Raw genomic sequence first — 11,868 nt, forward strand, 5'->3', positions numbered from 1 at the left:
TGGACAGCATTTAGCTAAGTGATATAAATGGATCAAAGAAAAACGTGGGAGCTCATCTTCTGCTGACATGGCCAGCGGGTTGCCTTCTGAAAGGAGGATTTCTTTTGGTGAGTGGGATTGGATTTCACCCAGTTTTAAAACTACAAGTATGGAAATCATGGTCTGATAATCAGGCATCGCTTTCATTGTATCTTGGTATCCTAATTCTGCCAGTTCTTCAGCAACCCCCTAGAGTTTTCCAAAGAAAGCTGTGTAAACAACGTCAATTGCAAAATATCAAGACAGCTATTAGAGAAAGAAAACCAGACAGTAAAATGCAAAATACAAATCCCATCTTTAGAAGTAGAAAAGTTTTAACTCCCTTTCCACATTTGCTTTTATTGGGGGTAATATCCATAAACTTCCTGAAGACAGCACCCTGGAGTGTCGCCTGTGCTGACTCTGGGATGAGGCTGCAGCACTTTGGAAATCCTTTGGGGTCTCAGCGACGACAGTAACCCCAGTCAGAGGCCACGGCAGCTTGCGGAGGTGGCAGCTGGCTCTGTGCAGCTCGGGAGCCAACATCACACAGCCACGCTCAGCTGCGCAGGGTGCCTCCGGAAAGAAATGTATACCCAAAATTCAGCTTGCTCAAAAGAGCAGTCTCTTTTGAGATATTGTCTCATGACATATAACTGAAGAGAGTTTGAGTATTTTCTTGTTTCTATAAAAGAATCTGCGTAAGACCCATCAAAATAGAGCAGCAGTTAGTTTCCCCAAAGCGAGCTCCCCTTGCCTACTTCCCAGTGTGAGCAGTGGGCTGTAGGTCGGTTGCTACAACAATTTTGCAGTTCCGCTCTATGCAGTAGGATTAAGACTAAGTACCCCAATGTACTTGCCTGTAATGACATGTGCTTGGTGTCAGAAATTCGGAACTGAGCAAAGTTAGTTATTAAACTGTCTGTGTCCTTGAAATGCTGAACACATGTGGAGCAGATGCAAGAGATTAGAAAAACACAGAATTATAGATGAGAAATGTTCACAATTACAGTGGCAAATGTGCAGTTTGTACATATGTATGTATGTCTCTTTCCTGACTATTTTGAAAAGCGTTATGGTGAAAAAGGCTGAACATGAAAATTTTTGTTAACTCCATTTGGAATTGAATTAATTCTGATTCAAACCATGTTTTCAAAATGGTCTTTCTTTCCCTGTATTCCAGCTTAGTAAAAGCAAATCAATATGTTTAACTCCACCACTTAATTTCGGACCATTTTAAGTTGTCTGATGAATTTGATAATTCAGCTTGTCCTCTACTGTTTCAGCTACGAAGGAAATTCCAGTTAGGACCTGCAGGATCAGATATCCTGTGTCTCAGCTGACCCAAAATCCCCATGGTGGTTTTAGCACCATTCTTAAGAGAACCATGCAGACTTGGTGACTAACAACAGACTTGTTTACCTGATCATGGAAGAGGATTTAATTTAAAAGATAGTGGCATCAGTATTAGAAACCTCAGGATTAAATGACAGTGTCTTGAATGTTCTTACTTTTTGCTGTTACTTGAAGTAATTCATTATTAGTATGCAATTCGGTAGAAAATGAAAGAAGCTTAACAGATCCCTTTTGCTTTGGGGAAATCCTCCAAAACAAAATTGTAAGTGAAAATGTGAATTTTTTCTAGGACTCTGTAAGTGGCTTTTTCAAAACTCAAGCCTCTGAGGATCATGTGCCTTACGCCCACTATGCCTATACAGAGCAAAGCTGGATAAGCTGTAGTAAAGAACTCCCCTTGCTTGTGCTGCTGCTCACAACGCACGCAGCACTGTCTTGATGCAGTAAAATGTGCAAAACTTTAAAAAGACCAGCGCTATTACTCCAGCCCCAGGGTTTTCTAAAAGGGCAGACTCTGGAGGAAGCTAAACAGACCTAGTTCATGTTAAGACTGTTTTTACAGATCCCTGACAGGGTGTAAAATTACAGTGGTCAATGCAGATAAAGCTGACGCATACTTGCAAGCATAGCAAGAGTTTTGGGCTATATTTAACAAAAACACTAGTTCTGTGTTTGGGTAATACACTCTGCCTCCATACCCCAAAGTATCATGGGAATGCCAGGTCTCTCCAGCTTCTCCTGTTAATTATGTCCCATGTACTGGTTTCCAATTTTATCATTTGTGCTTGTTGGTGGAAAGAGGTATGGTTTTGAGGTAAAGAAACCAAAGATACTTTCTTAAAATGCATCCAGTTTTTAAGTCTCCAAGACCTGGTCTCTTTTCTGCATTGGTAGGCAAAAATGCAGCGTTGGATTTTCTTTCTCTTTGTACAGGTGAAAATGTGCGAGTTTGGCAAGCTGAGAAGAGGTGACATTTTCTGATGGTGACTAGAGCACATCTTTGCTATATGCGTTGCATGGGCAACATGGCCAAAACAGCTGTTTTTGCCTTTATCTTAGAGCTGTTAATAAGAGACTCCTGGAGTTAAGTTTGCAAAAGAGCTGCGTATTGAATGCTGCTTTAAAAATCTGTCTGTAAATACCATTGTAGAAGCTGCTGCTACACTGGCAGTCCCAGAAAAAGTGACTCTTCAGAACACCGAAAATCAGGCCCACTCCCCAAGCTAATGTGAGGCATTGTCTGTATTTAGCCTGCTTGTAAATGCATGCAATTAATAGTCTAAAGGCCGTTTCTTTGAATCATATGTGACAGGAATTTTTCCCCAGTGGTAGCAGCTATTTCTGTTCAGAGGAACACTGACCACTTTCTAGATCTTTCTGAGACATTTTGCATCATCTGACATTTCTGCGGGCAATGTTTGCTCAGTGGTGAATTTGATTGTAAATTCTGCAGCTGTGAAGTTAAAAGAAACAGGAGTCTTGGCAAATTTCTAAACTGATCTCTGGTAAGGAGTGGGAATTTAATGAATAAGAATTGTGGAATCAGTCTCTTAATTTGTTCTGATAAGGGTAAAGTGCCTGATAGTATTTTTTGTATTGATTTAGTAAGCATGGCAACGCTGAAATTTATTATCTGCACCTATTCGGAGTTTTTTTCTTTACTTCTCATGTTAATGAATCTTTTGAGTTTCTTGACATTGGGAATGTGGCCTTTTAAGTTGGCATCTGAATGTGAATCCTCCCATCTGAGCAACATAAAATAAATATCTTTTAATTCAGTAACACTTGGAAAGGATTTTCTCCTGTTCATGCGAAGACAGGCAGGTTTGTGGTAGCTGTGTCACACCTTTATAACTGTATAGAAGGGGATGCTCAGAGAATTACACTTTATAGCAACTGATAGTAGTCAGGTATTTTTAACCTACATCAATGAATCCCTTTTATCTGAAATAATTGTTGTGGACAAATGAATCTAGTTAAAGTCTCAGTGCATCCCTCCCAGGGTATTTCCATAGTCTGTCAGAGAGTGGCAATATCCCTGTGTGCAGCCTCAGTGACAGACACTTTGGCTGATGAGAGCTGGGCATAGGTCTTGCAAAGGATGCCACTATCATTTCTGTATTGGCTAGAGAACAGATGAGATTGCAGAATGAAATTATCTTTCTCTTACGGGAAATACAATACAAAGCTTACATGCTATTCCTAGGTCTAAGACAAGGAAATCCCATTGCTTTTTAAAGGGACTGGAGTAAGATTCAGTCTTCCAAGCAGAGCAATCATTTATAAATTATAGGGACAAACATATGATATCTATAACTGCTTACTATACGGAGACTTCCTGTTTCCATTAAAGTCAATGGCAGAGTTCCCGTTGACTTCAGTGCCAACAGAATCCGGACTGCAGGCCTTAAAACAAATGTTTCCCATTAAAATTGTGATATAATTAGCATCAGGAAGCTGCTTAATGAGCTGGATCTGATAGCTATAGAAGCTGTGGATTGTTTATATGAACTTAATCTTTCTTTGTTTCTCTTCTTGATTTTAAAATTAAGCAGTGTCCTTGTTTTTACCAAACTCTATAAATATTTAGTCCTGTACCACATTGTGGTTAAAGCCATCATATTATTATTACTAGTGGAAACTACTTTGTGGGCTATGTCAAGACAAATGGATGTTTCTGTTAAGGCAATGTGGTTATTATCAGCCACGTTCTTCAGAATATCAGCTGTATTCTTAAGTTTGCTTTTCATTCAAAAGAGGAACATTCCAACATAAGGTCAAAAAAGAGCGATTTTTGGTGTAAGGAGGAAACAGATGCTCTTGAGAAAGTAACGGTTGCAGGCTCTCCAGGAATGGCAGCAGGTTAGTGTTTGAATAATTCATGTGAGCTCACTTCAGGGGTAAGGATCTGCTCTGTTAGGGACCAGCAACAAATCCAGGACTACAGCAGATTCTGCCACCAGGTAACTTCTGTGTATGTAAATCATTTATGCTTCTCAGAGAGACATGCACACAACTCAGGATGGGGCACCTGAGTTCTAATTCTGATTTGGATGTTGAGTCTCCGTGGCCCTGGACAGTTACTATTTGTTGTGTGCCTTATGTCACTGCTTCCCAGCATGGTCTGCCACACATGCATTTAAGTGACGGGTTTTGTCCCAGGGAGGTTAAAGCCAACAGGGCAAGTTGTTGATAGGGCTTCAATGGATGTTGAGTAGATTCTTGTGCTATGAACTGCTTCGTTACCGTAGAGGTGAATCTAAGAATGAGATTTTACTCAGTGTAAGTGTACCACAAATTTCTTCATATGTCATTTAAGATGACATACTGATGACAGATGACAGATTTTATAAGTATGGCTTATCTCTTTAACGACTTAAAGAGGTTTTGTATGAGTTTGCTAATCATTAATCAATTCTGGGGATAAAAAAATGAACTTAAGTACCAGCCAGTTCATTTATTTTCATTTTTTTTCTGTAAGTTCTTCATGCTGGTAAGTGCAGAATTTGGCTCACATTAGTTCTGAATCCTTCCTTATCCCTATATTGACAAAGTCTCTACTGGAAGCCAGTTGAACTTTTGCCTGAATTAGGGCTGATTTATGATAGATTTGGTCCACGGATTAATTTTCCCAGTGATGAGGATGATAGGTGTTTTATTTTAAGCTGAAATAGTCCCATCTGATCTGATAAGCAAGACAATAACAAAATGCAAAAATAGTCAATTTAGAAAAATAAAATTATTGGTATGTTTTTCTAAACTTCCTTTTGTGCTGTACAGGTTCATCTTGGGTTGGGGAGTGAAATAAATATTGTTATGGAGACAAAAGAAACTGTGCAAATATGTTTATGCATTTCTAATTTTGTCTTTGGGTGTTGAGTTGCCCTGGGTTAAGTTGCATAATGATAAGTAAAGCAACTGGACACAATCCAGTGCAAAGTGATGCATGAAACCAGCACTTTTCCCCCCCAGTGTGTGAAAATTTGTATCAGCAAGAAACAGATAGTCTAACTTGTATGTAGTTGGAGATCTGCCTGCATTTTGATACCTACATTCTTTTAAACTGAATCATTCTTCAGTGCAGACACAAGATCCCTGGCTTAGGGAAGCTAAGAAGTGACATGCTGACACTGGGCTACGTTAACCCTCCATCTTCACCAGCTTCTGTGTACTCATGCGACCCTTAGAAGTGGTGAGCAGAGAGGAGCTGTGGTCAAGGCTGTGGTTAAAGCTGTAGTTAAAGGAGTTGTTGTGTGGTGTGACAGCACAGTTCTGTACTTTGTAAAGCCGTACTGGAGCCAGGGCTAGACTTGAAACATGCTAGCATCTTGTCACAGACCAGTATGCTCAGCTCATCAATGGTGCTTGAGCGTGTGGTTGCATGGACTGGCCTGGCTGCAACACTCACCGTCCTGTTCAGCCACTTTTTGTCCAGAAGATGGGGCAAGGTGCTTCATTTTAAGGAAAGGGCCTCTCATTGCTTTTCACCTGGTTGTTAGCTAAGTCAGTCATTACAGGCTCAACATCGATCATAAATGTAAATGCTTATGATAATGGTTTTGCTCTTTAAGCACCTTTCACTCTGAAAACCTAGTGTGACTTTCTACCAACTACATACCAGGGAGCCCTCATGTATTAAAAAAAATGTCTCTGGTATTAAAAGGAAATTACAGTTTTTAATAAATAACTTATTGCTTAAAATGACCCCCCAGCATCTGGTACAGAGTAATCAGAGAATAGTTTCTCTGTTTTTCTTTTATTTCTAAAGGAAAAAAAAATAAGGCTTTCAATTTTTAGGTAGCTGCCAACCAACAGCTTTTATAAAGCATAGGGTAACCATATATGTGTGTGAAAGAAAGGAAGGTTCACTTCTACAGCAAAGCTCCTGTTTGGATCTGTTCTTTTCAAAAGTGACACTCGCTGGGAGATAACCATTCTTCTGGGATTTGAAGCAGAGCAAGAATAAATATGTAAATAAGTCAGATCACTTTCAGGACTAGAGAACGTTTTAAGTGATATTAAAGATTAAGCCAATGTAAACACGTGGCTAAAATTGTGCAGATTTTGACTGCTGCTCAATCAGAATTTGCATTTGCTTTTATTCTCAGTGTGTCTCCTTTAAAATAAGGCACAAATGTATAAATAAATTGCAGCTGATCTATCTTACTCTGGTATGTGAAGATTTGGTGTCTAATTGTAATTTAAACTGTTTATGGCTAGCTTATAGACCTCCCCAAAGTGAAACTAGCAATAGGAAAGCAAGCACATCTTTCTCTACTGTGATAGATCTTGCTGTCCATTGAATTCACAGAAAGCCTTTATGAAACTGCTGAGATTTGTTAATCACTTTGGTTTATTTAATTGACAGTGGAACAACTGACCAAGTGGCAAATTATCATGGGTATGGAAATGCACCTCTGAGCTCTCTGAATGCCATTTAAAGATTCAGGACTTGTTCCCAATTGACTGAAGCGTCGAGTGAGGTCTGCCAGCGTTCAGTACTTCTCTTTTGGGTGGGTTACAATTTAAAGTATGCTGTTGGAGCAGTGAACTGTAGAGTATCCTGCTTTTCAAGTGCTCCAAGGAATGCTGTACGTTAGATAATGATTGCTGTAGCAGGAGAGGGTTCGAGCTGGGCAATTAACTGGTCTGACTAAAACTGACGAGAAAAGATAAATGGTTTCCTCTAGCTTAGCTGAAGCATTCAGCAATGGCTCAAAGCTGTCTCACCAGGGCCAATGGGCACGGTGCCAGCGGAGGTTTTTTAGTGGCTTTGATGTTGCTGTGATGCTCCTGGAGGGTGCTGTGGAGCAATGGCAGTGGATTTTTATATTATCCCAAGCATGCACCTTGCACTCCCTTACACTTCCTAGGTATGTAAACAGCGTACGCCCATGGAACTAGGCTTTGCAAGGGATGTGGCCACCACGTGCGGACTCATTAAATTCTACACCCACTTGGCAGTCAATCTTTGCAGATTAGATTATTTTTGGAGTCCTCTGTGATCATGGAGTGGGCAGGATTTGCCCTAAGAGAAAATGTCATAAGAACAGGATGAAAAAGAAGAGTGAATTCTGTTGCTTAAAGGCTGGTCCTAGAAGAATATAAAGGGTAATGAACAAATCAAATTCTGACAAGGTATTAATGAGAAAAGAAGGGAGTTTTTTGTTTTTTTTTTTTTGAGCTGTCTGCACTAAAGCTGGATGCATGAAATATAAAGCAGTTCTTATGCATAAACACACTTATGATTTAGTTGGCATTACCCGGGGATAAGTCATACAACATAGCAGACATTTACATCCGTGCGTGCAAAAATGGCCCCACACATGGTGGTGATGCCAAGAAACCAGGGAGACCACCTGTTCTGAGATAGGGTGCAATATAAACAAACACAAAGACCTAATCTTGCCCAGCTAGTGTTAACACAAGTAGCACACCTTACGTGTGATGTACATTGACATGCTTATACGAATGAAACATATGGCTTGACCTGCTTTTGCAGGAGAAATATACGCAACAAAGTGTGTGATTGTAATCGAGAACTGTTTAGGGAGAGCTCTTCATTGTGATCGGTGAGGTCTAGTTGTCTTTCCTTTGCTGTGATATTTATATCAATGTCAGTTCTTCAAACAGAAGATGCCTTTCAGATTAAAGTGTAAGGCCGATAATCCATCTCTGAATTGTACACTGCAGTACGGCTCTGCTGCAGCCACGGTGACAGCGATGGGGAGATCAAAGCTTTGTTCCTGCCCACGTGGGGGGGGGTGGCTTGCTGAATCCTCTTCCATTATATTTTCTAATAGGCTACACAGTAAAAGCAGAGAATGGGAGAAACTGGAGATTGAACAGTCAGGTGGAAGGGTATGGCCAAGAGACCAGAAAAAAACAAGACTGAGAATTTGAACAAGATCTTGTCTGTCATGCAGTACCTATCTTGGGCTGTTTTGCCTTTCTCCTTTATGCTGCCATTGGCTGAGTCTGGCAGGAAGAATAGGACAAGGGTGGTAAGCCTGCAAATAGTGAGCTATAAACTGGTAGGATTGACATCAGTATTTTAGGATATCTCTTGGCTCCCCCTGTTTTCTTTCCTTGTATCTTGTCTTTATATGATTTTTACACCTCATAAGACCTCTCAAAATGTCTTAAAACATTTAAATGTAGAGAATTTGTAAACACTGATGTAGAAAATGCTTGTTCAACGGATGGCCAAGTGTGTGAAGTATTCATCCAGCCTGTCTCCCAGCCACTAAATTGACTCTAGCCCAGCTCAGCGTCTCACCGTCTGAAATACCCAGCCTCAGTGCATCCACAGAGGTTAAGGAGCACCACCTTGTGGCTACTTGGCTGCGGACAAATCCTCTGGGGCTGCTGGGGAAGGATGATGCGTGGTTCTTGGAGGCAGCAGGATCAGGTTGTGAGTTAAGTGCATTCCTGCAGAGCACAACGGCCTAACGGGACGCTGTTGGGTTCTACAGCGTGCAGGCAAGCTCTACAGGCAATTCAAGGACTTGAATACATAAAATTTCAAGCCTCTAAAAACACTTGTAATCACATTGTATGAAAACGGCTCTTCTTACACCCGTCTTACACTGCTGAACTAGCTGGGAGGATGAATACGAGGATTTATTGATAGGTCATTAAATGCTGCCCTGCAAGACAAAAATCCATGCAGCAGTGAAGTCGAGGAAGCTTCCAGTTCTGCCCCTTCCAGCTGCTCCATTGCCTTGTGTGCCTGCTGTTTGAGTCCTGTTTCCCACAGGTGAGCACTGACCTGCTCTGAGATGACCCAAGCCCCTTCCATCCTGCTGGTGTATCTTGTATATGAGCCTTCATCCCAGCGCCTTCCTTGCCCGTGCTCTTCCCCACAGTGGAGGATCAGTTCTCCAGAAAAAGACCTTTCCCTATATCTCGATTGTCTCATCAAGCTATGAATAGCTCCCATTGGCATCGCTACCCGAATCATATCCACCCCTGCTAAACCTTATGTAGATCTCTTCTGCTATGTAGAAACCTCAGAAAGTGGATCCTTGAATGAATAAAGGACCCAATTTTGAACAAAGCAGTCCTTTGGGATTTGAAATATCCTGCAGTGCAACACCTACCGGGACACAGGAGAGTCTGAGTGCTCAACTGGAACCTGCTGGAATTCTGCTTATTGCAAGAGAATAAACCAGCTTATTCTGACAGGCTAGAAGTTACAGAGGGCTTAGTGATTAAATCCAAATTATTTGTATAAATTTCACATATTCAAAAATCCAGAAAAATATCAAAAGATTCCATGTGGTGGGCAACCTGAGTAGGCTTTGTGAGAGCTTGTACAGACAGATTATGATACCATCAGGAAAGAGCTTAAAAAGAATGCAACAGAACGGGTTCAAACCATGGTAAACATGCTGTTGTTGTTGCTGTTATTAATACTATTCCCACCAAGTGTTTGAGATGTCCTATGTACTTCTCAGACATAAAAGAGAGGATTATATTTGACCAAGCAGTTTACAGTAGGGTAAGAGCTTTCTTTTCCAGTTTGATATGGAAACAAAACAAACAATTACTTGCTTCCTGTTAAGAACCTGTTATGTATCTCTTCTGGCTTTCTTTCCTCTTAAAATGGAGAGAAAAAAAAAAAATAAATACATTAATCTGTCCTGCAGGAGTTCAGAGAATCACTTTTGGCAGGTACAGAAGTTGTGTCCTTGAACTTAGCGTCACAGCAAAAGTTCTTTATCATATACCGTTCCTTGATAAAACAAGAATCAATAAAGCTTAGATTGTAGACTGAAGATCTGATGCTAAATGGAATTCTTAGAGGGCGAAACGTATTTAATAAGCAATCCAAGTTCACCAAGTCTTCTGTTATAACCTATGTCTAATTTTAATTACCAAGGGAGGCCTACAGGAGGGCTATGCCTGACTTACACTAAGTGAGAAAAGGAAAAACAATCACAGGAGGAATGAGGAAGCCTAAAATTCAGTTGCAAGGTTGCAGAAGATAAAATATCAACCCATAAGATGTGAAAGTGAACAGTTGGCAAAGCTCCAGTGTTTCAGAGGAAGGTGAAAAAACCTCAGAACGTAACTTGTTCAGCAGTGGGGATGTGTTGGGAGAAACCCACTGGTTCTCTGTTGGTGGAATCTTTTTGCAATCAGAAAACACAATGAGGCATGGGATCTGTACAAAATAAATACAGAACAAGAGAGATCTAGTCTTGCTTCAAACCTCTTTAGGTATGCACCAAACATTTATTGGCCACAGACTCATTTTCTCACTAAGGTATGTAACTCTTACGTGGGTATATCAAGTTCCTTTTTAAGCCTATTTAGGTTCCTTGCCCTTACTGCTCTCTTTGGAGGATAATGCCAAAACATGAACTCCTGGAATAGTTAGAAAATTTTGCCTTGGTTTTCGGTCTAAACATACATGTAATGCTGATCAGATTGGAGCAATTTGAACTCATGGTAGTGTAAACCGTTAATTCCATTCTTTTGTCTTGCTGTTTATCTCAAAATCTATTTATAAAGGACTGGCATATTGTTTCTCTGCTGTCACGCTGAACAAACCATGCTCTTTTATCTCTCCCTAAGACTGATGTTCCATTTCTGTACTTGTTCTCATAGCCAGCCTGCACTGATTCCATTTCAAATTAATCTTTTTTCAACACTGTTGACTGGAATTGTATAAATATTTCACACAAAATCTTACCAGTGCTTTATGTAAAAGTACAGATATTTCCATCTCTACTAAAAATCTAACCTAACCCATCTTAGCATTATATTATCTGTTTCCAAAATTGTGTTATATTGGCAGCTCTGGTACACTGACAGTCTATCAGTGCACTCAGATCTTTTTCCTTCTCTGTTGCTTCCAGCTGATGAATCCCAGGAACACGACTTTGCAGTTCACATTATTGAATTTCTATCACTACAGACAAGAAGGTCATCTAATTCCAATGTGGTGATCAGGTCCTCCTCGGTACTGGCAGTATCTTTCAGCTTTGCATCATGTGCTTGTTTTTTTGATGCTGGGCCTGGTCATTATTCCTAGGTGACAGCCATGCACATTAAATAGCATTGCTCCACAGACTAATCCCTGAGGAATGCCATCAGGAAATTTGCTCTGTTCTTGTAACTACTTTTTTATTATAACTTGTTGCTCCTTGTTCACATTGCTTTTTTATTAATCCCTATAAATTCCACTTTCAGTAATGATTTTTTGTGGAACGCTGTATCAAGTGAACTGTTTCAAACTCAATAGACCAACTTTAGTGCATCATTCACTTCTAAAAAGACAATTGTCTTACTCAAAATACACCAGCTGAGTCTGACATTCTCTGCTTTGGTAAACTATGTATTTTTTCTCACATTCTGTTTGCCTCACTACAGTTAATCATGCTTTGTTTCAGCATTTGCTCTAAGACATAGCATTATACTGAATTTTAAAAATAGTTTCTGGAATACATATACATTATATTTGCTCTACTTGAGCCTTAGGTAAAT

Source organism: Netta rufina, assembly GCF_964035555.1.
Source record: "Netta rufina genome assembly, chromosome: 15".
In the NCBI taxonomy this organism is placed as follows: Eukaryota; Metazoa; Chordata; class Aves; order Anseriformes; family Anatidae; genus Netta; species Netta rufina.